General features: G+C 35.1%; 1 protein-coding gene across 6 annotated transcripts in view; it reads right to left on the minus strand.

Annotated features, from left to right (window-relative positions):
* The window catches only part of NCOA1 (nuclear receptor coactivator 1), a 241,137-nt gene that overhangs the window by 169,289 nt on the left and 44,405 nt on the right, over positions 1-27,443 (minus strand). For all 6 annotated transcript variants that reach the window (XM_039238319.1, XM_039238320.1, XM_039238321.1 and 3 more), the window contains exon 2: positions 16,626-16,760. The gene's annotated coding sequence lies outside the window, so the exon portion shown is untranslated. The remainder of the gene's footprint in view (positions 1-16,625; positions 16,761-27,443) is intronic.

A 27,443-nucleotide genomic window follows, 5' to 3' on the forward strand; every position in this document is an offset into this window, starting at 1 on the left:
ATTGGTTCTATTTCCTCTTTATTCTTATTCTCCCCCACTTGTTTTTATAATAATTATACTCATTCTGAAAAAAAAATAAAGCCATATATGAAAATGTCAACTTAAATGAGAAAAGACAATTAACAGACAGGAACTCTGACATGACAAAGATGTCTGAATTATCTAACAGTAATTTTAAAGCAGCTGTTAGTAAAATGAACCAGTAAGCAATTATTAACTGTACTGAAACAAATGGGAAAACAGCAAATTTCAGCAAAGAAATAGAAGATATAAAGAAGAACCAAATGGGAATTTTAGAACTGAAGAATACAACAGCCAAAACTGAGAGCAGAAAAACAGAAGAAAGAATCAGTAGACTTAAAGATTGATTGACAGAAAGTATCTGGTCTAAACAATAGAAAGATAATAGGTTGAGGGGCGCCTGGGTGGCTTAGTCGGTTAAGCGTCCGACTTTCGCTTAGGTCATGATCTCGCGGTTCATGGGTTCGAGCCCCGCGTCGGGCTCTGTGCTGACTGCCAGCTCAGAGCCTGGAGCCTGTTTCAGAGTCTGTGACTCCCTCTCTCTCTGACCCTCCCCTGCTCACGCTGTCTCTCTCTTTCCTAGAAATAAATAAAACATTAAAAAAAATTTAAAAAAAAGATAATAGGTTGAAAAAAATAATGAAGCATCAGAGACCTGTGGAACAACTACAAAAGATCTAATGTTCATGTCATCAAAGTCCCAGAAGGAAAGGAGAAAGAGTGTGCACTGCAAAATTATTTGAAGAAATAATGGCTGACAATTTTTCAAATGTGGTGAAAATCATGAACTAACAAATCCAAGAAGCTTACTGGTCAACTATAAACAGGTTAAACCTAAAGACATCCAGACATAGACACATAAAACGCTTCTGAAGACTAACCACAAAGAAAACAATCTTGCAATTGGCCAGGAGAAACAGTGTATTTGCATAGGGAGGAACAAGAGTTAGAATGACAACAGATTTCTCATCAGCAAACATGGCGGCCAGGACTCCTTTACATTAAGAAAAAAGATTATCAGCCAATATTGTGTGTACTTTTTAACTCACATTTTAATTTTAGATAGCATTTACTGAATTTCTGTTACAAATTTGAGTAAAGTGTACTCATAACTCCCACATCAATTTATTTGATTTTGTTCAAGTTTCAACATTTATATTCTACCCTACAATTGCATAATCAATTACATATGCAATTTCCACAGGTATCCAGTCTTCATCACTCATCTTAAGTGGGTTCAGTGTCTATAATAATTAAAGAACACAAACCAAAGACTGGAACTGGAAATCAGAGATTTCTCATTCATTCTGGCTTTACTTGGGCCCCCTCTACCTAACATGACAACTCTTCCCTACCACTCCCCTCTTCAACTTTTGTCAATACCACTTAATCACCTGAAATTAACTATGAGCTCTCTTTGTTTTCATCCTTATTATCTGTATCCTTCCTCCACTAAAATGTAAGTGCCACAAAAGCATGGACTTTTATTCTGCTCAAAGCTACATATGCTTGTTCTTGTGTTGGACATTTAGTTTGGCAATGGAGAGCTGAAAATCTTTTCTTTAGAAAGCCAGTATCTAAATACTAGGTATAAATTTGGGGAAAAATGTGGTTTCACAAGCAATTTTTAAGTCAACATTACCTAGATAAAATTTATATGCAATAAAACATGCCTAATTTAAATGGGAATTAATTTTAACAAAAGAAAACACCTATATCACTACCACAATCAAGATTTAGAACATTTCCAGTATCCTGTAACTCTCTGCAGTCCAGACAATTTTTACTTTAAGAGATTAAGGTATCTGAACTGAACACTATGAGAAATGGTTTGACATAATAACAAAGCTTTTTTCTACAGCCACCAATTAAAGGATTAAAAGGCTTATTTATCTTTAGTGAGAAGAAGAAAAGAAAATTCTTATATATCCCTTAGTGCTGTACTCCCTAATCTAAGAACATAACCTTTCCCTCTTCTCCAGGGTATGTGGGTCTATCGATCATTCGATTCCCAGCTCATGTCACCTTCTCTGCAAAGCTCTAACTCTCCTCTCCTCCTGTTCCTTTTCCAAATTAATCTCTATCTTCCCATGGCACATCATTATTACCGTTATCTCAATATTTGTTACAGTTTATAAACAACTGTTAGTCCATTAAAGAATGAACTATATATTATATATATGTACAAACCCAATATCTGGCATGCAGAATAGAGCGTACATACTTAAATACTATTAAGATTTGGGTAAAATATCACCTGCTCAGCAAAGCCCTTTCCCAACTCAACCTCTCACCCTGGGTATTAGGCACTTAGGTATATTCTTCTAACCCCCTACTCAAACAACTCAACTGAATTGTCAATTCAATTAAAAATTCATCATTTGGTCATATAAAGCTTTCATTTAAATTTTTAATTCTGATTGTTAAACATTAATGCTCAAAAATACTGGCCAATTGCTTGATAAAATGCTTGCTATTTTTTTTTAAAGAATCTGCACATGTTTATCTAAAGATAATTTAATTTATGATGTTTCTCTATTTCGTAAACAATGCAGATTTAGTTTTGCACAACTATTGGCAACACATTGGGTTTTCTTTAAAAATCTCTTCTTAGTTTATTCCAAATAAATTTCATGACCCTACTTCAGCACAATGAACTGCTGCATAAATGTCAACTTTCACTACCCAAGTGTCACTAACATGTTAAAAACTAGGTAGGGGTGGAAACACTTCTTTTTCATAAAGTCCTAGAAAGCAAACCAGGCTTTCAATTTACAATTTTTAGAAGTTTGATCCTTCACTAGAAGATCATAATTTTAAAGAAATTCTAGCAATACCTTTGACAGAACAAACAATGACAGCTGACATAGTTTTCTTCTATCTTCTGTGGAGAGATTCTTAAAAATGAAAGTAAAGCTGAAAGAATTCCGTATCTACATGGCATGGTTCAATAGAGGCTTCCTAAAACAATTTTATTTTGACCCTGAGCATTTTTATGTATCATTTTAAACATAAAAATTCAGTGAAATTTTTCCTGTATAGTTAAATGTTTGTTTATTCTTCTTACAGCACTGTCGTTTTAAATAACCAAATTTAACTTTTAAAATTAATAAAAATAACATTAACACAAAGGGACAATCATCCCTATCCATAGGTCAAGATGAAAAACAAAATAGTTTTACAATTACTGTAAGTGGACTTCTCACGTGAAGTTCTACTCCATTTCCAACAGAGTTTAAACTGATCTCCCTGCCTGAATCTGTTCTGTATACGAATACGAGATTAAACTTCCTGAATTAAGTAACTCTTCCAAAGTAACTTCTTTTTTATTATTATTATTTATTTATTTTGAGATTGAGAGAAAGAGACCACATGTGCACACGTGAGCAGGGGAAGGGCAGAGAGAGACAGACAGAGAGAGAATCCCAAGCAGGCTCTGCACTGTCAGCCCTAATGAGGGCTCAATCTCACAAACCATGAGATAATGACCTGAGCTGAAATCAAGAGTCAAACACTTAATTAACTGAGCTACCGAGGCGCCCCTATGTCAATTACTGTTGAAAAATCATCAACGACTTCCCATATTACAGAATAAAGTCTCATCTAGTTAGTTTCATTTCCATACAAGTCCACAAAGAACACTGCCTTAACCCGTGCCCCAGCCCCTACCTTATCCTCTGGTCGATTGCTACTATCATGCCTTTCCTCAGAGTGACCCTCTTTCTGGAATGCCTTTCCCAACTCTGGGCTCCCAACAGAAATCCGTATCTTACTGAACTTTCACACTCCAGTTCAAACTTCTCCAAAAAATTCTTTATCAGCCCACTTGTTCCCCTCTCCCTTCCTCATAGGTACTTACGAACAGGTTCTGTTATGTATACATGAAAAGCTATCCTAGGCAATGGTGTTATAGTAAAGAACAAAAGTGATACAATTCCTACTGTCACCATATTTACACTTACACATAGTGGACGTGAAATATTGGATATTAAGTGATCACAATACATCAAATTTCCCACTGTTGGCCAACTAGGTTGTCCTCAATTTTACTATTATAAGTAATATTACCGTGAATATGGCTCTTAATATAGCTCTGAATTATTTACTCAGGGTTAATTCCCAAGAGTAGAATCACTAAATCAATGATCACAGATATGTTTATGATTTTTATGACATATACTACCATTCTAGCCTCTAAATGAACTGTACCAACTCTAAAAGCAATGGTACTGGAATACCATAATTTAAGTGATAATATTTTACTTACTCAATGAGTATGAAAAAGTTATTCACTGTTATTTTAATTCCCAGGAAGCTGGACTCTTTTTCTTATGTTTGTTTACCTTACGTCCCCTTATGATCTAATGGGCATGACTTTATCAATGAACTTACTGGATCTTAGTAGTGCCAATATTTTTAAATATTTATAGTAATTTTAGATAATATTTAAGGTCATATTTATAAACATTTTCCATTTTGTTATTATTTTTATTCTGTGCTTTGTATTAGTTTTTTCATATAGATGTGCTTAATTTTTTATGGTAAAATTTTTAGTCTTCTTACTATTCTTTGCACAGTTTTACTAGCTTTGCAATTTTAAAATGTTACCATACATTTGCATACAGACAGCTTCAACACTAATTTTTGTGGCTGCTATTTGATCATCTCAAAACTTATTGAATAATTCAACCACCTGATAGACTTTATGCTTGCTCATGGTACATTAATTTCCTAAATCATATTTTTTCAATACTAAAGATATTTATTTTTTTTAAATGATATTTTTAGATTTCTGAAACTAGAAGTATCAGAATTAATGTCCAAACACCTACCCCTAGTCAAGGAAAAGGGTAAGTTGTGATGTTTGTCACTGCTTACCCATGTGTAAATCTATGGGAAATACCTTTCCTAAGAAGCTATTTAACCAGCTATGACCACAGCTAGTTACCTGCACAGATCAAGTCATCTGCAGTAAACCTTAAGGTAAATCTAAAAGCCTAACTGTTGCTTGAAAGTATTTTCAGAAAGACTGAACTATGATGAAGCTTTGAAAATAAAAAGCTATTATAGTGGAAAAGTTGTCTGTTGCAGGACAAGCAAGGTCAATTAAAGCCAGGATAAACTGCCCAATCTCTCAAAATAGATGACAGAGTTATCTGAGTTGGAAGAGAGACACTGGGGTGACCAATTTACATTTTATAAGGTACTAACACACAACTGCTGGGTATGGGAATTTGTCAAAAGTTTCCAGGTGCCTCAAAAAGGAAGTTATTTTTTTAAAAAAAGGAAGTTATTTAATTCACAGTTTATCTGTAGAAAAACTGAAACTATGAGTTTAGCCAAAAAAGAAAAGCAGTTAAATCCAAACATTTCCCATATGACTCAAAACTATCATCATAAGGTGTAAAGAAAAAAAGCAAGCACAGGTGAGAATGTGAAAAAGAATCAGATTCGATTTTATAATTCCAAAGAAGATGGTATAGAAACTATATGGATAAATGTATGCATCTGTCAGTTAATTTCTAAGAATTTTTAAAATAAATTTAATGTTTCTTTTTTCTTAAAGATATATTAAATCAATAGTACATATCACAATTAATAATCTCAGAATGGAGAGCTTCAGCTCAGGTCGTGATCTCACGGTTCGTGGGTTCAGGCCCTGCATTCGGCTCTGTGCTGACAGCTCAGAGCCTGGAGCCTGATTCCGATTCTGTGTCTCCTCTCTCTGCCTCTCCCCTGCTCATACTCTATCTCTCAAAACTGAATAAATGTTAAAAATTTTTAAGAGATAACAATAATCTTAGAATGGAGAAAATGCACAGTGTATATGTATGTGTGAATATATTTGTCTATATTCAGTTATTTATTCACTTACTCATATCTGAGTAGAGAAAGAACAGAAAGCAGGAACAAAACTAAAGAGATAATGCATAAAGATTCTTCCGAGATCCTAAAGGTTACTGTGATGCAGAAAAATACATGATGAATGAAGCAAATACAACCCAGGTGAAAAATGACAACCAGTTAGATAACTATCTAATAACAAACAAAAAAATCTGATAAAATTAAAGGTGAGTAACAGCAAACAGAAACAGCTGAGAAAAAGTAAATGGAAATGGGTCTTAACTGAGCTTAAAGTAAGAATGTTAAAAACTTACTAAAACTATAAAACTTCAGAATACCATAATTCTTGATCAACCACCCTACCACTTGCAGTAAATTCCAGAGAGTGAAAATGAGAAGGGATGCCCCAGGCAAAACTGCCTGTTTACTACTATCAAAAGGTTTGAACGACAAAGCAACTAGGAACTCTTCTGCCTCAATTGCAGGTAAGCCTAACACTTGGAACACTAAGACTAAGGCAACTAGTTTCTTGGTTTCTTTTACGTAGGCCCACATCTCAACCCACAGAAAAGGAAAAGATAATCCATCAAATATGCCCACAAACAGCCATGATGGAGTAAGAGGAATCCAATTAATCCTCCTGCCTTACACAACCAGAAAAGTGGGTGAAACAGATTAATAAAACAACAGTTTTCAGATATTAGACAACAGTCAAAGTATGAATGGGTCACTGAAAAAGTGGAGGGGTGAGGAAGGGAAAGGAGGTGAGCCCTACAAGTGCCCCACCCCACACTCTTGAAGCAGTTTCCAGGATGCAGCACAGACAGTGAGGACTTCAAAGAGCCTGGAAATCTCAGAGGGTTGAGGAGACTGATGTTCAGGGAGGCCAAGGCAACCAGAATTTGTGGACAAGCATACCAGAGAAAAGGGAACTGCACACTGGGGATCTGCAGAGGTTTCCCCTTCAAGGCTTTGGCAGGGAGTGATCTGTCATGTATGAGAAGAAACTACTTAAGGTTCGTAAAAGGACCACTGAAAAATAAATAGGCCAAAGAATTCCTAAAACTCATACTAGGAATAGTTTGTATTTCTATCAAGTAGAGTGAAAAGACTTCATAATACATGAGACATTAAGTTCTCAGAAGTTACCAACTCTAAATTAGCTCTAGGAAAATAGGCTGTTCTAGACCCACCCTAACAAAGCTTTCTCAAAACAAAGCACATCTCAAAAAAGCATCAAAGTGATTTCAAAAAATTTTAACTTCGTGCCAAAACTTAGACTAACATCATTGAAAGGAATACAACAAAATCCAGCACCTGACAACATAAAACTCACAACGTCTGACATCCAATGAAAATTTACCAGGCATACAAATTAAAAGGGAAATATGACCTATAACCAGGAGAATAACAAATCAATAGAAACAGATGCAGAACTGACAGAGACACAGAACTTGGCAGACAAAGATGTTAAAAGAGCTACTATAAATATGCTCAATATGCTCAAGAAGGTACAAAAACACATGGAAGTGTTGAGGGATAAGTGCAAGATTTTTTTAAGGCCAAAATGGAACTTCTAGAAATGAAAAACAGAGTATCTGAAATGAAAAATACCTGAGTGGGACTGACAGCAGATTAACACTTAATTTGAAAACACAGCAACAGAAAAATATCCAGAATGAAGTACAAAGAAGAAAAAAATACAACAACAATAAAAAATAAAATCAAGGAAGAAGAAAAAAAGGAAAAACAGAAAAAGAACACCAATGATTTGGAAGCAATATACCAAACAATCTGATATACATTTAACTGGGGTCCAAAACTCTAGAGAGAAGAATGTGATAGAAAAAATTTTTGGAGAAATAACGGGCAACATTTTTTCAAACCATAAACCCATACATCCATGAGACTCAACAAAATCCAAGAAGGAAAAACAAAGCAAACCATACTTAGAAATATCATCATCAGGGGCACCTGGGTTGTTGCTCTATTGGTTAAGCGTCTGACTTGATTTCGGCTCAGGTCATGATCTCATGGTCATAAGATTGAGCCTCATGTCAGGCTCTGTGTTGGGTGTAGAGCCTGCTAAAGATTTTCTCTCTCTCTGCCCCTTGCCTGCAACCCAGCACTCCTCTCTTGCTCTCTCTCAAAAAAAAAATAAATAAATAAATAAATAAATAAATAAATATATCTGTGTACACACACACACATATCATAATCAAATTGTTTAAAACCAGTGATTAAGAAAAAATGTAAAAAGGTACAAGAGGTATAAAACAATACCTGTTATGTACAGAAAAACAAAAACTTCTCATCAGAACCTGATGACAATCAGAACCACTGACAAATGAGAAGTCAATGGAATTCTAGTCCTAAGTACTGGAAGAAAGACACTGTCAACCTAAAATTCTATATCCAGTTAAAATATATTTCAAAATGAATGTGGAAATGTTTTTAGACAAAGGTTGAGAAAAGTCCATTACAAGACATGCAATGCTCTCTAGGCAAAAGGAAAAGAATATCAGGTAAAAATCTGGATCCACACAAAGGAAGAAAGAGCACTAGTAACAGCAAATATATTTATATTTTATATTTGTCTAAGTTTTAGTTTCTGGGTTGTTTTTTCTCAATTATCTTAATTTCAGTAAAAATCTGTGCTCACAACAAAAACTAAAACAGTAACTACCCAGAAGAATCTCATTCTCATGAAGTAACCATTGTTAAGATATTCATACTGATTTCATAACATTAGTTGGGCACATTTCCATCTTTTTATAATCTCTAGAACAGCTTCTCACCATAGGAATTACATGTTCCTTGAAAGTTAGAAAAAACTCACTGGCAAAATGATCTGGCTCCAGAATCAATTTTGGGAGAAAATTCCTTAAACTTTCTTCCATAATCCTTGGTTTACCCAGGTTTTCTTCTTAACACAGTTTGAGTGTTTAACAATTCATTTCAGAGAGATTTCAATTCAGCTGGCTTAGAGTTAAATAAAGCTGTCTCACAATTTTAAAAATCTCTCATATATATGTGTATGTACATATATATATATACATATATATACACACATATATATTCCCGCTATTCTTTCATACTTTGATTTTCTATCTTTTCCTTGATAAAATGAGATTTATTTGTTTTTTAATCCCAAGAAATAGCTCTTAGATTTTACAATTACATAGTTTCTGGGTTTTTTTTTTTAAGTTTGTTGTTTGTTTGAGAGAGAGAGCAAGCACATGGGAGGGGCAGAGAGAAAGGAGGAGAGAGAGAATCCCAAGCAGGCCCCGCACGTCAGTGCAGAGCCTCACGGGGCTCAAATCTACCAACTGCGAGATCATGACTTGAGCCAAAACTGAGAGTCAGATGCTAACTGAGCCACCCAGGCGTCCCCATAGTTTCTGTTTTTTAATCTATCAGCTTCTGCTTTTATCCTATTTATATCCTTCCTTTCTCCGAGGCATTTATTTTGGTTTTATTTATTTGTCACGCTAAATTCTGAGGTTGAGTTCATTTTATTTTAATCAATTTACTTAAAAAAAATTTTTTTTTAATGTTTATTTTTTAGAGAGAGAGACAGAGCACGAGCATGGGAGGGGCAGAGACAGAGGGAGACACACAGTCCGAAGCAGACTCAAAGGGCTGAGCTGTCAGCACAGAGCCTGATACAGGGCTGGAACTCATGAATGGTGAGATCATGACCTGAGCTGAAGTCGGACACTTAACCAACTGAGCCACCCAGGTGCCCCTTAATCAATTTACTTTTAAGCACAGTATTAGTCTTAGCCTAAGTCTCATTTCAGTTACTTAATAATTAGTTATTATATATTTGATCTCCTGTTTGACTCAATATTAGTTAAGAACAGTTTGATTTTTCCAAGTGGTTGGAGTAGTGCATTTTAAATTTATACTGTAGGGAGAAAATGGACACAAAAAACTTCAACTTTTCTAGAATTTATTGAGGTTTTCCTTTGTGGCTTAACTCAAAATTTATGTTTTTATTTTTTCAATGTTGCATGGTCAACTGGAAAAGTATACTTAACCTCAAATTTAAATGAAAGCTTTAGAAATGACTAAAGAAGGCCCATTATAAAAGCAAATGCAAGTTTTACACAATAGTCACGCTTTCACTTTTTATCATTAAATGTATCCATATGATATTAAGAATAAGGATAGAGATTCCCAATTTTGCACCTAACCTAATTTCATGTTTACATTGCTAGACCTGTAATAGGCAGAGTTTCTTAATAACATAAGTCATTTCTAATCTTAAGGAAAGTCCAAAGGTTCTTGAAATGACTATTTAAATTCATTTCCATGTTCATTTTTTTTTTTTTTAAGAAGGCTTCATGCCCAGCATGCAGCCCAACACAGGGCCTGAATTTACGACCTCAAGATCAAGACCTGAGTTGAGATCAGGAGTCAGATACTTAACTGACTGAACCACCCAGGCACCCCTCCATGTTCATTTTTAACTGAAGTTAAAGTGATCAAATACTGGTTATTCTCTCCCTATCAAACACTATTTTCTAAAATAATGCATCCTTCCTTCTTCTCTAAAATAGTAAAATGTGATATGACTATGAAGTAGCATGTTAGAAATATGCTACTTGTAAGAGATGCTATATTCCAACTAATATATCTGTGATTAGAATAACTCAGGAGCCCTACCATATCAGAAATTTACACCAAACTAGCAAAATCTGTGCATCACTGGTTTTCCCAAATCTATGCTTTTGCAGTTTGTTTGAACTAGAACGATTCCTTTCTTTTCTATTTCTGATTAAAAATTAGTTTCTGGGGGCACCTGGGTGGCTCTGCCGGTTAAGCGTCCGACTTCGGCTCAGGTCATGATCTCACAGTTCGTGGGTTCGAGCCCCATGTCAGGCTCTGTGCTGACAGCTAGCTCAGAGCCTGGAGCCTGCTTCAGATTCTGTATCTCCCTCTCTTTCTGATCCTCCCCTGCTCATGCTGTCTCTCTCTCTCTCTCACAAATAAATAAAAACATTTAAAAATTTAAAAAAAAAAGAAACCAATGAAGAGAATGTAAATTTGTAGACTTTTTCTTATGGAAATGTTCAAAAAAGCTTAGCGAATACTACCAAAAATTACACCACCACCACCACCACCACCACCCGCAACACAAGTGCCTACTTTAAACAATGATCACATCAACTCAGGACCAATCTAGTTTTATCCCCTCCCACAGCTTCCCCTCTCGTCTGGATAATAATGAAACATATCCCAGACATATCATTGCATCCACTATCATTTCAATATGTATCTCTAAAAGACAATGACTCTTTTTAAATATAACTACATACTGTTATCACACCTAAAAATTAACAGTAATTTCTTAATACCAAATATGCAGTGTTCAAGTTTCCTTGATTATTTCACAAAAATTTATGCACTAAAATCTGGACCTAAATAAAGTCCAATCATTGCTATTAATCTCAGGTTTCCTTCTCATTTCTCTTTTTTTGTTCCCTACAATTTATTCATTGAAAAAAACAAGCTGTGTTTCCCAAGGACTTCCCCAAAGCCTCGATTTTGCTGACTGCATCACCACAGTATCATTTCATTTGTTTCCCTGTTTTCTGTGTTTCCTGTAACTGGTAGTTAGAGCTAGAAGTTTGATGAAATTCAGGTTCAAGTTCAATTTTTTTTAACAAGAATACTTAATAGGCAGTGTTGTGGACTTTCACTGAGAGAAACCTAATGTCTGGCTGTCTCTCTATGAGGTTAGCAGCCACCAAAAATATTTACTTAGGTCCTGGGATTCATTACAAAACAGCGATGTTCTATTGATCATTCCTTCATTTATTAATCAGAATACTCATGAGAAAAGAAACCTCCTCTCCTCAACTAGTTGGTTACCTTCAGGTAGAGCGGGATCCTTAGCATACTCCAAAGAAAGCTCATGAGTTTTTTTAAACTATCATTATGAACTCATGGACTTAAACAAAGCTGATGTGATTGAGTATACTGCAATTATACTTACTGATACTCAAAATGTCTCATCTTTGGCCAGCCAGAGCCCATTTGATTAAGCACCTTCATTGTTTTGCCATACCTTGCTCATGTTTGATAACTTCCTTGCAGAGATTTCAAGTCCCCAGGTCTGGAATCATCTTTAACCATAAGCCACTTTCTTATTCTGTATTTCTACTAAATTGAAAATCCCTAATTCTTAACTGTAAGTCAGCTGTGTTATATACTCTGAATATTATGACTGAACATAGACCCAGAAATTATAAATTATAGCACTATTTCTTACTGAAGTCTGCTTTCAGCGTTCCACTGAATACAAAAAGGAAAAAGATGCCTAACCTATATTCTCTGCTGGCATTTTTACTCTGGCATATTTTTTCATGTTCTATTCCAAAATTCAGGTATGGTTTTTAAAAATGCACAATAAAAATTTACCAGGTTTTTTTTCTTTGATAAAATCATCAAGTATGGGGAAATGGTCATACTCTTAGAGGTTGAATTATTCTGTATCATAACTCAGACTTTTGGAAGATCCTCATACTTCATCCTTAACATTAAAATTCATGATACTGTGAAAATGAAGTTCTGACTATTTGAAATACTTAATGTATTTGCTATGCTATGCCCCCTTGAAATCATAGAAATGGCATTATCAGTATTAAAGAAATATTTTACTAAAATACTAATTAAACATTTAAAGCCCTGTCACACTACAGAACTAGCACTCAACACCGTGGAAAAGCAAGACCCTATACTTACTAACCATTTCTTCATAAAACAGTCAAAAGACATGCCTTTGGTGGCCGAAAATTGCTTATATCCACAATTTTTACTACTTTCTTTGCTATCAAATCACAATCAGAAATTATATTACTGAACACCAATTCTCTCTGAAAAAAGCAGATATGAACTGATACCCTAGTGCAATTTCTTTTCTTCCCAGAATAATTGCAGCTTTTCTGCAGCTCATGTTGTTGGGCTTCATTCACAGGACCCAATGCAACTTTTCCAGGCAACACTGGCTTTAAAACTGAAACAAAGACCACCAACCACCACCATTACCAACAACAAAACAAAATAACAAAAATTCCTCTGCCCCATTATAGATTTCTCAGTGATAAACAGTAACACATCTCTATGAAGTGCTGGTATGTTCCCTGAACATCAGTGCTTTCATCCAACTGAAAAACAAAAAATTCTGCTAGCGTGCACACATGACAGTAATTGCTTTTCCAGATGGTATGCCTTTGATAAGGGATTTTTGCCAAAAGCTCATTTTACTTTCTCTCCAAGCATAATATTTGCCACTAACTTTGAAACTGGTTTTACAAGCTTCTCACTAGTAGTGTGAGTTGACCTGTTTTTTGCTTGGAGAAGGATAACTGTGAATGATACTTAGTAGCATGGTCTTCTCTGTCTTTAGCAACAACATTCACTAATCTCACACAGAGAAGCATTATTTTATAAAATTTATACACATTTCACTTTTTGTCACAAGTCTAAAAAGAAATATTTCTAAGACAGAAATATTAATTCAATTCCCCAGGGTGGCGTGGAAGGAGAAGAGTCAAAGCTTGTGCTCTTTCGGTCATCCCGCAGAGAGAACTGTTGCAAGGGAACACCTATTCCCTCAGTATACCTTGTTGACAGTTGTTTTCAAGTATTTTCTGGAGTACAAACAAATTTTTGAAAGGTGCCATTTTAACTTAATGTAAACTGTAATCTAAGACATAACCTTATAAATGTTCTAGGGCCATAATTCAGGTACTGATTTTATTTTGCTTTGACCCAATCCCAAAATCTAAAGCCCCCCCCCCAAAAAAAATTGTTAAAAAAATATTGTCAAAATGTATTATATAAAACTTCTGAGCTCAAGTTTGTGAAATTTCCACTTTTATTCATTTTCAAAGGGGAAAAGAAAATATATTAATAAAGCATATCATGTGAAAGCTTGTAAGTGAGTGGGAAGATATAAGAAATTGATGAATTAGATGGCAAACAGACACATGAAACAATGCTCAACGTCACTCATCATCAAGGAAATACAAACCAAAACCACAATAAGATACCACCTCGCACCTGTCAGAATGGCTAACATTAACAACTTGGGCAACAACAGATGTTGGCAAGGATGTGAAGAAAGAGGATCTCTTTTGCACTGCTGCTGGGAATGCAAACTGGTGCAGCCACTCTGGAAAACAGTGTGGAGTTTCCTCAAAAAATTAAAAATAGAACTGCCCTATTACCCAGCAATTGCACTACTAGGTATTTATCCAAGAGATACAGGTATGCTATTTCAAAGGGACACATGTACCCCAATTTTTATAGCAGCACTATGGACAATAGCCAAAGTATGGAAAGAGCCCAAATGTCCACTGACGGATGAATGGATAAAGAAGATGTGGTGTACACAATATATATAATATATATATTTGTATATATATACACATACACATACACAATGGAGTATTACTTGGCAATCAAAAAGAATGAAAATCTTGCCATTTGCAACTACGTGGATGGAACTAGAGGGTATTACGCTAAGTGGAATTAGTCAGAGAAGAGAAGTATCATATGACTTCAATCATATGAAGATTTTAAGATACAAAACAGATAAATCTAAGGGAAGGGAAGCAAAAATAACATAAAAACAGGGAGGGGGACAAAAACATAGGAGACGCTTAATTATGGAAAACAAACAGAGGGTTACTGGAGAGGTTGTGAGAGGGGGAATGGGCTAAATGGGTAAGGGCATTAAGAAATCTCCTGAAATCACTGTTGCACTATATGCTAACTTAGATATAAATTAAAAAAAAAATAAACTAAATAAAAATAAAAATAAAGAAATTAATGAATTAGAGATATCCTAATTTAAGGAATTAGGCAAATAAATTGGTTGCACTTTCACAAGAAGAACCATAAATAGTTAACAACCACAACCAATTAGTCAGCAAATCCAATTGATCAGAGCTTCCTATTCTCTAATCTTAACTTCTTTTTTTTTTTTAATGTTTTTTTTTTTTTTTCTAGGAGAGAGAGAGAGAGACAGCATGAACAGGGAAGGGTCAGAGAGAGAGGGAGTCACAGACTCTGAAACAGGCTTCAGGCTCTGAGCTGGCAGTCAGCACAGAGCCCGACGCGGGGCTCGAACCCACGAACCACAAGATCATGACCTAAGTGAAAGTTGGACACTTAACCGACTAAGCCATCCAGGCGCCCCTCTCTAATCTTAACTTCTGTTGAAATTTGAACATAGTACTATATTGCTCAGAAAGAGCTTCTAAAATTTGATTTTATGTGCTCATTTTATAACTGTTTTTAAATGGTTTTAGATGAGTGTATTTAGCTTCTCTAGCACCAACAGTAAACCGTGGAAGTGAAAAATGTCTTCAACTTAATTTATAATGAAGTTATAAAATAATTTACATTCTTCCCCATTATCTAGAATCATTCTCTTTGCAAAGCTTGGACATTCAATTAATGTTGTCAAAAAAAGATATCTTTAAAAAATAAGGGAAATGGTTCTGAAAACAAGGCAAATTATCCATTTAATCATCATTACTATTTAATTCAAAATGACACACACAAAAATTTAGAGAAGTACAATGTATCCACTAGCTACCAGAACAATTTTAAAACTTCTCATCGAAGCAATCTAACTCTTCTTCATCTGCTATTTGATTCCAGGTAACTTTTTTTTGACAAACATTTTTAGAAGAGAGCCATTCATTTTAATTGAAGCAGTCAAGATTTTCCAATGTCATAGATTCTTATTATTTTAGAATTTATTGCTTTACATATTCTTCTTCCAAAACAGAGCAAAATGAAATTAATAATCCTAGTAATAAGTGATACATTTTTCTCAGATCTTGTTTTTCTCTGTATTCGAGCAAGATTAATTTATGTTAAACCTCTATAATATACACAGAGAACCAACCAACTTTGACCTACCCCCTAAAATAATAACTTTCCATACTTCTTGCCTATTTGGAGAAACATAATTTTTAAAAAAACTTTTTAAATTAAAAAATATTTTAAATAAATACCTAACTATATCCAGTTTAGAATTTAGAAAAACAGATAGCACTATGTTTTTTGTGACACTACAATTCCTTTCATTGTTTTCAACTGTTGTATGTAGTCTTTAAAGTGGGGATCCACCCCATTATCTGGAAGTGTCACTTGATTCTTTAATTACATATCTCCCCTTTCTGGTCCAAGTAAAACTAACCCATCAGATCCCAAAGGTCCTATAGGGACAGTCTATGAGAAGTAAAAGTAATACCTTGTGGTGAATAGAAAACCCTTAATAATAAATTTAGGAGAACAAAAACAAAAAGGTTTCCGAAACCAAACTAAATGACAATCACTAAGAGCTCATATATTATGTGAGCAGACTCTGTCAGAGTGCTGAATTCACTTGCTTATCCCAGATGGTCATACACAAAATAATTACTAAATTGACATTTTTAATAAATAAGTAAAAATTAAAAAATAAAATCTATTATCTAACATAGCTTACTCAATCTGCACCCAGTGTATTCCTTATAATTGACATGCTTTACTAATTATAAAGATTATCTCCCTTTTAAATCTGGATCTTATCTCAGTTTTGGGGGCAATCGGGTTGGGAAGGATGAACTCTTCTATGAAAGCTAACCATTCTAACACAAAAACGTTTAGACTTATGAAATCTATATGTAGAAACCAATATCACAAAATGACTTCCAAGGAGTCAGATTACAGTAAAATTATGCCTCAAATACCTTAGAAAAAGTAGAAATTCTAAATGTGGGTGTCTTCATTTGGAACCAAAATTTCCTACTGCATGATCTTGCTGATGGTCCTTGATTTTATCATCAGAGTCAGTTCCAGTTACATTTCCACTAATACGGACAGATCTAAAGTAGAAGAAAGAAGATACATTTAGTCTACTGAAAACATTATAGATTTTAGAATCTTTTACATATCATTGTTTCTCTGTAAGCATGCAAAGATTCTTACACAGATGCTTTAGTTGTTCAAGAAATGCCAATTCTCATTCTTATCCCTACTACAGATTTTAAAAATTGAAATTAAAGATTAAAACCTCAATAATAAATCAATTAATTAATAAGAGATCATTAGTTGCTAGCTTTAAAAAGGTTCAGATCCCCATGGAAGATACGCAGCAAACTGGGCTTTGCATCAGTATTCAAAGGAGACTGGGACCCTCAACTAGCTTACTCATCAGATTTGCTGACATTACCCCAGCAGCAGTGGCTTCGGTATCCAGTTTCAGGTAAAGTGGAACAGTAGGAAGGAATGGGATTCCTCGCAGAAGACACCTCAATGCAATGGCTAGCGCTCATTACTGGATCGTTGTCACTGGGATATGACACACTGGATTTTTCTAAACTAATGATAGTATTATATCTTCCCACTTTTACCTCAAAGCTACCTCCTAACAGTGGGAGACTGCAGATATCAGAGAACGCTTAAGAAATGTGAGACCTACTGGCTTTCATTACTTAAAGCTTAACTGGTTCAGGCTGTATCACCTAGGGTTAAGTTTTTTACTAAATTTAATATTCCCTTTAGATCATAAAGACCCAGTGGATTAGGTCCAGAGATGATCATTATATCACAGGTCAATTCAGGAATTGTGCCAGTTAATTCTACCTATGGCTTCCACCTATCACCCCAGGGCTTTATTCAAAACACAAACCATCCTGGCCAATTACCCCTCCCCTATTTTCATGCCCACAATCTTCTCTGTGCTTTCTCACCCACCCCATGTGTTCCCCCACAACTACTGTCCCCTTTAACCTTTTCCCTGGGAAACCTCTGGAAACCTCTTTCACACAGTGAAACAAATCACCTCTACATCCTCAACCTGTCAGTGAACACTGCTTTCAACCACTGGGCTAAATCTGGCTTTTGAGAAGAGCCCTCTCTACAGTGAAGGCTAACGCAGTAGGGATCAACCTTCCCCACAGTGATATTTCCAGACCCAAACTCACAAGCAATCCCTTTCCTGCCCTCAAGCTCAGGCCATCTGGCTTCCTACTCTCTTCTCTTTGTCATTCAATATCTCAATCTATCATTTGTAACCTAGGTCCAGACTTAATCCCTTAGATATGCTCTACTACTCTCATTTCTCCAGTTAGTTATTGTGTTATTACCAGTCTCAAATTCTGACTGTCACCCAAGCTCTCAATCTACTGAGTATGTTACTTTCTTCTTTCCACTTCACTACCCTCAAATTCCTAATCCTGGTTCGATTCAATTACATGCCAGAGAGAAAACATACAACCATGTGGAGTGATCCTGCTATAACATTAAAGTGTTCAACTTTATATATTTTTTAATTTTCTTTAATGTTTATTTTTAAGAGAGAGAGACAGCGAGAGAAGGGCAGAGAGAGAGGGAGACACAGAATCCAAAGCAGGCTCCAGGCTCTGAGCTGTCAGCACAGAGCCGGATGCGGGGCTTGAACTCAGACTATAAGACCATGACCTGAGCAGAAGTAGGAGGCTCAACCAACTGTGCCCCTGAAGTCTTCAATCTTAAACAATGAGTGCTATCCAGTGAGCCTTTTACATGTCATTAATCAGGTCCTTCCCCCACTACTCACACTGCCTTTTTCCCAAACTTTTGGCACACTTCCTCTTCCAGTTCTATGAAAGGTGGGATGGAAGGGGTTCCTCCATGTTTTCCTTAACTGTCCGTGTAGGTTGTTATTATTATGAAAACATTATTTCATTTATTTTGAACATTTTCTCAATTGCTGACTTTTAATATAAAAGTTTTTATTTTTAGGTGGCCAGATTTGTCCACCACTGCCTTCTCTCTTTCTTTTATTATATCTCTGCTTAAAAATTTCTCCTCCTTCAATGACAACGCATAAATACTCTGATTTTTACCTCTGTATAGGATAATTGTTTCAATATTTCATTCCAAAAGATGTATGAAATGAAATTTGACTCTAAACTATTTTCTGAATTGCCAACCAGTTTTCCTAACAAGATTCAGTAATTCTCACCATCCTTTGGTTTATAAGGGTTTTTTTTTTCACATATTTCATTTATTTTTCCAAAATATGGTTGATTTCTGGGCTATAACTCTTGCAGTACTTTAATTGTTGCTTCCTTATGTGCTTTAATTTGTGATAAGATTATTCTTCGGTAATCTCATCTCCAATTCTTTGACAACAGTTAGAGATACATTTTATCAGTTTCCCAAGACATGCCAAGTGACTTCATGAGTAAGAAATGGTTGCCCAGTCTACTCTTGAGTACTGTGTCTTTCTGTTATGGTTGGTGTCTACAAACATTGCTACTTTCTGTTTTAAAGCATCATCCATTTCACTACTGAGTCTAGAACCAAAACCTCTCTAACTATGCTAGAAAGTCACCCCTCTTAAATATTTATTCACCTGGAGCCAGATTCATGAATTCATAAAACCTTGCTCTTTGCAATTTTCCATGTTCTGTATTGGGTCTTTTCATTTGTAAAATCTGATTTGCATAAAATAAAGGTATCTCATACACACCTTTATTTCATAGGCGAACATTTTTTTATCATCTCTGAAGTATTTTTCAGATATTCCTATTACTCTTTAAGATCCACAGTTACGTTTATTATTTTTAGTTTCCATCATTTGCATACATTGTCAATACATCAAAATAGTCTATCAAAACTGAAAAATGATGTAAAAGGAACACATATTTTAAGTCTCATTCCTATGTCATCCACATGCAGCTCACATTGCCCTACTTCTAACTTGATTGCTACTGGTCAACATTTTTATTAGTTTCTTCTATATCCTTCCAGCAATTCTTTATGTAAATACACTTAACTGAAGAACAGTCCTATTCCTCCTGTCTTCTTAAACAAAGTGCCCACCTGACTTTTTTTTCACCCAGTCTATTCTGCAGGTTTTCCATGTTAGGGTAAGCTTTGGCATTGTTTCCCTGACATTTCATTATGTATATACACTAGTTTGGGTAACTAAGCCCACAGCTGTAAGAAATTAGATTCCACAAACTTAAGTCTTGGTTTTGAAAGCAATTGAGAGTTCAAGAGCAACAACTGTACAAACCAAACAGTACAGAAACCTATGCAGTGTGATTTCAGAAATTTTTATTTTATTGATAAATGTAAGTTCTCTTGTACATCACTTTATCTTTTCTCTCAAGTTTACTATAAGCCTATCTAAAAATCCATCAACTGTTATAGTCATAACAGAGTAAGGAGCCTCAAGTACTAAAAGCTGCCCAACCTCAGCAAGAGTTTCAATAGGCCTACAAAAATGAAATACAGCTCCACAAGAGTCAAGACAGTTGTACAAGTCAAGAAAGGTTTCATTCTAAGTTAGTAGAATCAGAAAAGGCTTCACAGGAGAAAGAGCCCCTTAGGTTCGATCCAAAATGAAGAAATGCTCAAGAGGCAGATGAAGGCAAGAGAAAGCATGAAAGAGGGATCAGAATAAAGAGCTGTTTGCAATAGCACTCCTTGTCAAGAACTCTAAGTGGTTCCACTTTGGCTCAGAATGCGGGGAGCCACAAAAGAATGTCAATCCCACCCTCATGAGCCAGATCTACCAAATCAAAACCTCTCTTAGGCCTAACAAAGGGTCAAGGTCACAAGGCAACCAAGTAAATTTAATTCTAAAGAGGAACAAGTTCTCCAAGGAGAGGCCACATAAATAATTGGTTTTACCTTTGGTAGGTCACAGGGAAAGAAGAAGCCACCATACAAGTGTGTAAGAAAGAAAATCAGCTAAGATTTATGAAATTCTTAAAGACCAAGTGTAGACTCATGTGTCAGTTTGGAATGGCTGGAGACCCCAGACACATGGAGAGTTTACACTCAACTGTTAAGTTCTTCTGCATGCTCACAAGAAAAATTAGAGGTATACCATATAGAGCCCTGCTTCAACAGGCAAGTGTGCAGGAGGTGACAAGCATAGGCATGAAACCCTACCTGATTCCCCAACCTTTCGTCAAACACAGATCAAAAGTCTAGAGCCACTAGGGGAAGGACAGAAAACCCTCTCACCCTAGGATCCAGGCAAAACTCTACTGCTTCAGAGGAGAATACAAGCAAAATTCCCCTGCCTCTGGAGGAGGAGGAAGAAACAGTCTCAAGGCCCCAAGACACAGGCAAAGATACACTGACACTAGGAAAAAGTAGAGCCCCCCCAAAAAAAATCTGCCACTTTTGGGGAGACAGCAGGAAAGAGTCATGGGCAAAGGATCCTAAACCAATACCAAAGAGATCAACTACCATGTGACCAACTACAAATATATGGCAGAGTTTGACTACAAGGGAGAAACAATAGAAAAGCTAAGGGGCACCTGGGTGGCTCAGTTGGTTAAGCATCGGACTTCAGCTCAGGTCATGATCTCACAGTTTGTGGGTTCGAGCCCCACATCAGGGTCTGTGCTGACAGCTTGGGGCCTGGAGCCTGTTTTAGATTCTGTCTGCCTCTCCCCTGCTCACACTCTGTCTCTCTCTGTCTCACTCACAAAAATAAATAAAGATTTTCTAAAAATTAAAAGAAAAAAGAATAGAAAAGCTAAGAAAGCTTCAGCACCAACATCCAGGAACACAGGGCCTGGATGGACCAGGACTGGGTCTGGACTAGGACAAGAGAAGCCTGCCCTGCTCCGCAGGCACAGGCATGGGAAACAAGCAACAATAATCCCTGGGAGAGGGACAATAACATAAAGAAATCTCTCTGGTGCACAGATATGCAAAGACTGTTGAAAGATGAGGGTGGTACAGGAACACAGAAAAATCCTGTAATACCACATGCCACACTCTAGACACAAGGGAGCAACAGCCAACTGCTGGAGAAATTTGAAGCCTGTGGTACAATGAAGGTAATGAGGGCAAAAGAATCCAAACCTCACTCAATTCATGCTTAGATTGACTCAACTTCCAACACAAACAGCCTAACAGACGAAGAGGATCGTTTTAATCTCTCCTATTTTTCTGTACACAATGATGAGCATTAAATCAAAAATTATGAAGCATATACAAGAGCAAGAAAAAAATAACCCTTTATCAAGAGATAAAGCAATCAACAGAATCAGAAATGATTTTGCTATTGAAACTATCAGACATTTAAAAATAACTACAAATATGTTAAATGGTCTAGTAGGAATGATGAAAAACACACACAAACAGATGGACATTTTCAGCAGTGAGATGGAAACTATTAAAAAAGGGCAAAATAAAAAAAATAGAAACAACAAAACAATTCTATTAGAGAAAAAAAGTTCCTGAGACAGGCTCAACAGCAGTCTGGACACAGAGGAGCAAAGAATCCCTGAACTAAAAGACAAGTCAATAGAAAGAATCCAAAATGAAACCACAGTTAAAGAGTGAGGGAAAAATAACAGCTCAGGGCATCTAAGAGCTGTAGAATTGTAACAAAATATCTAATATCCATTCAATTGAAGCCTGAAGAGAAGGAAACAAACAAAAAAAAAAATTAGATGAAGAGATAATGGCCAAGAATTTTTCCAAATGAATCCAAGATAACAAAACAGCAAAAAATCCTACAGAATCCCAATCATGATAAATGCCTAAATGCACACACACAAATATATATGGACATATCATAGCCAAAATGCAGAAAAATAAAGATAAAAAATTTCAAAGGCAGAGATAAAAAATTACTACATATAAAGACTAACATTTTCTTCTCTTCAGGAAATTGCACAAGCCAAAAGACAATAGTGTAGAATGACTAAAAAGCTAAACACAGAATTCTATAACCAGAAAAAAAATTCAAAAATGAAGAAAGAAAGAATGTTTTGACAAATGAAACCTGACAGAATGCACTGCCTGCAAACACCAAAAATGTTTAAAGAAATTCGTTAGGCAGGAATAAAAATTACCAGGTAAAAATGTGGATCTACAAAAAGAAATGATGAGCATTATCAAGAAAAGGTAATTATAAAATACTGTTGTTTCTTATTTTTATTCATTTTAGGTTATATAAGAAATAAAGTATTGTGGGGTTAACAACATATATGCAAGCAAAATCTATGAACATGAAGAGGAAAGATAGAAAATAAAGTATATGGTCATATGGTGATCATGTGACACACGAAATAGTATACTGTTATTTAAACAAAGAGTGTCAAAAGTTAAAGTTATATCCTTCAAACCCTAGAGTAGTTGTTCTCAAGTGGCGGGGTGTTTTACTCCCTTAGCGACATGAAGGAAAGTCTGGAAACATTTTTGGTTGTCATAACTTCAGAGGGGGAGTGGTTGCTACTTTCATCAAGTAGAGAGAGGCCAGAGATGCTGCGAAAAATCCTACAATACACACAGAAGATCTCCTCCAGTCCCCAAAAATTATCCAACTGAAAATACAATACTGTCAAGATTGAAAAGCCATGACTCAGAGCAACTGCTAAAATATATGTGTGTATATACATATATGTACACTAATATATGTGTATACATATATATTTATATATGTGTATATAAGTGTATATGTGTGTATATACATGTATGTCTACATATATAAAATGAGCCAAAAGTAGTATATAAAATGAAATTATGAAAAAAGACTAACTCAAAATAAGGTAAATTAATATAATAATATATTGTTAATAATATTAATAATCAATATTTTAATCAACAAAAGATAGAAAGTTACTAAGATATAGAAGACCTGAAAACACTATCAACTGACTTGACTTAACTGAATATTTATAGAACATCCTACACAATGAGAGCAGATATATTTTCTTTTTAAGGGCACATGGAACATTCACCAAGAAAGACCATATTCTGGGCCATAAAGTGAACCTCAACATATTTAAAAGAATTAAAGTCACATGATATATTTTCTCTGACCAAAACAGAATTAAATCAGAATAACTGAAAAATAATTTCAAAGAGTAAAAAAAAATTTTAAATATTTTTAATTGAATGACATGAAAAACAGAACATACCAAAATTTGTGGAATACCGCTAACAGTTTTTAGAAACTTAGAGCATTAAATGCTTATATTAGAAAACAAGCAAAGTCTTGAGTCAATAATAATAAGCCTTCATCTTAGAGAAGTAGAAAAGGAAGAATAAATTAAACACAAAGCCATTAGAAGGAAGAAATAAAATTGAAAAAAAATAGAGAAAACCTATGAAACTGAAATCTAGATCTGTGAAACATTCAATAAAATTGAATGAACTTCCAGCTAAAGTGATCAAGAAAAAAAGAGAGAAGCCACAAATTATGTATATCAGGAATGAAAAAGGAACACCACTAGAGAGCTTACAGATATTAAAAGGATAGTAAAAGAATACTGTGAACAATTTATGGCAATACATTTTACAACTTCTATTTTACAAATAAAATGTACCAATTTCTTGAAAAATCTGAAGATAAACTACCAAGTTCACTAAAAGAAGAAACCAGTTAATAAGAATAGCTCTTAATATATTCAGGACATTTAACTCATAATTTAAAACCTTCCCATGAAGAAAGTTCCATGAGAAGGGGATTCCTTGGTGAATTCTACCAAACGTCTACGAAAGAAGTTATACCATATTACATGAACTCTTCCAAATATACATAAGAAGAAAACACTTCTCAATTCATCTTAAAAGCGCTACTCGTAAATTTTAGCATTACTCAGATACAAAAATCAGACAAAAGAAAAAACTTTAAGAAAAGTAAAGTACAGACCAATATTCTTTCATGAATACAGACACAAAATATCTTAACCAAGTATTAAAAAATGAATCCAGCAATTATAAAAAGGAATATATATCATGACCAAACAATTTATCCCAGCAATGCACTATTAATATTAATATTAGTTCAATATATGAAAAAATCCATCAATGAAATTCACCCTAACAGTGGACTAAAACATAAATGATCATCTTAACAGATGTAAAAAAAAAAAAAAATTAGAAAAAGCCCAGTCATTCATGATTCAAAACTCAGAAAACTAGAAACAGAAGGGAATGTCCTCAGCCTAGGACATGAATCTACAACAAATCTACAGCTAATGTACATAATCACGAAATACTAAATGCTTTCCCTCTAAGATCGGGAACGAGGCAAGAACATCTGCTCTTAGCACTCCTATTCACTATATAATGCAAGAAAAATAAATAAAAACCTAGAGATGAGAAAAAAAGAAACAAAAATGTCTTTCTTTCCCCAAATGACAGGATTATCTGTATAGAAAATCCCAAAGAATCTACTACTGAAACTGATAAGAAAATTGAGCAAAATTGCAGAATACAAAGTCGACACATAAAATTCAACTGTACTTCTATATGGCAGCAATGAATAATTAGAAATAATTGAACAGTAACAATTATATTAATATCAAAAGATATTTAGGATAAATATAACAAAATAAATAGAAGATTTGTATGCTCAAAAATATAAACTCTGAGTGAAAAATCAAGGATCTTAATAAGTGGAATATACGGTTCTCAAAGATCAAATCCATCAATATTGTTAAAATAGCAATTCTCGTGCATTTATAAATTTACCCTAAGTCCCAATTAAAATCCCAGAAGATTTTTTGTAAAAACTGACAAGCTGATTCTAAAATTTATATGGAAATGCCAAGAACTTAGAATATTCAAAACAATTTTGAAAAAAAAAGAAGTTGGAAAATTTATAGTAACTGATTTCAAGACTTTCTATAAAGCTATAGTTATCAAGACTTTGTAATTCTGGTATAAGGATAAACATACAATTCAAGGGAACAGAAGAGACAATCCAGAAACAGATCTACAAATTCACAGTCAACTGAGTGTCAACAAAAGTACCGGGGTAATTCAATGGAAAAAGAATTGTCTTTGTAACAAATGCAGCTGGAACAATGGACAATCCATATTGGTGGGGGGGAGGGGAGGGAAGGAGCTCAATTCATACCTCATATCTTATACAAAAATTAATAGGCCTAGGGGCGCCTAGGTGGCTTAGTCGGTTAAGCGTCCAACTTTCACTTAGGTCATGATCTCGCGGTTCGTGGGTTCGAGCCCCGCGTCGGGCTCTGTGCTGACTGCCAGCTCGGAGCCTGGAGCCTGTTTCAGTCTGTGACTCCCTCTCTCTCTGACCCTCCCCTGCTCACGCTGTCTCTCTCTCTCTCTCTCCTAGAAATAAAAATATTTAAAAAAAAAATTAATAGGCCTAAATATTTAAAAATGCAAAACTATAAAACTTGTAGAGGAAAATATAAGAGAAAATCTGGGGACCCTAGGTTAGCCCTAGGGGTTGTCAAACTTTTTCTGCAAAAGGCTATACAGTGAATATTTTAAGGCTTATGGGCTACGTAGTCTCTGCTGTAAGTACTCTGTCATTTTGCAACCCTAGGCAATATGTAAACAAATGGGCATGGCCATGTTGCAACAAAACTTTATTTACAAAAACAAGCAATGGGTTCAGTCAGCTATAATCTGCCAAACTGAGTTAGGCAAAGAGTTTTTAGGTATGACACAAAAAGCACAAGTCATTAAAGAAAAATTGATATTATCACAGTAAAACAAAATTTTTAAATTCTGCTATTCAAAAGACAGTGTTATGAAAGTGTAAAGACAAATCACAAAATCGGAGAAAATATCTGCAGAAATTATCTGCAAAACACAGACCTCAAAAATAACGTGTTTTTTGGAACATAAAGAACTTTTCAATACAATAAGGAATAAGAATTCTAATACAAATAATGGCCAGAGGATCTGAACAATGCTAAAATGACCACTAACAAGCAGTCTCATTACTTGGTACATGTGTGTAATCCTTCCTACTGGCCTTGAGGCTCTCTGAAGCTAGACTACTCCATCTGAATGGAGCATCCAACATCCCAGCTTATACAAAAAAGATAATCAACAAATGAAATAAAGTTATCAGAGCACTTTTTAAAATATTTATTTATTTACTTTGAGAGAGAGAGAGAGAAAGTAAGTGCAGGAGAGGGGAAGAGAAAGAGGAAGAGAGAGAATCCCAAGCTCTGTGCTGACAGCGCCACCCATGTGCTCCTATATGAGCACTTTTTAAGTTAAATTTTTTAATGTTTATTTATTGAGTGATAGAAAGACAGCAGTCGGGGCGGGGATGGCGGGGTGGGCGGTGGACAGGGAAAGAGGGAGAAAGAGAGGGAAATCCCAAGCAGGCTCCACACTGCCAGTGCAGAGCCTGACACGGGGCTCAAACTCACAGACTGTGAGATCATGACCTGAGCCGAAGTCAAGAGTCGTAGGCTTAGCCAACTGAGCCACCCAGGAATCTCATTAAGTTAATTTTTTGAGTAGTTAATACATGTGCCTGACACAAAAAGTAAATTGTACTAAAGAGTTACGGTAAATAGAAATTTTCCCCCAGTCATCCTGCTCCCTTTCCTTATTTATTATGTATTCATAGGTATTCTGTACATATAAAGTGACATATTTACACAGCTTCTCATTATGATTTTTTAATTTAATGTACCTTAGAGTTTACTTCACATCATTCCTTAAAGAATTCCCTCATGCTTTTAACAATTTCGTAATATTATATGATTACATCATAATTTATTTAATCTTCTCTCACTGATGAATACTAGTGTTGTTTCAGT

This window comes from Hyaena hyaena, unplaced genomic scaffold (genome assembly GCF_003009895.1).
Source record: "Hyaena hyaena isolate Hyena2069 unplaced genomic scaffold, ASM300989v1 scaffold_138, whole genome shotgun sequence".
Lineage (NCBI taxonomy): Eukaryota > Metazoa > Chordata > Mammalia > Carnivora > Hyaenidae > Hyaena > Hyaena hyaena.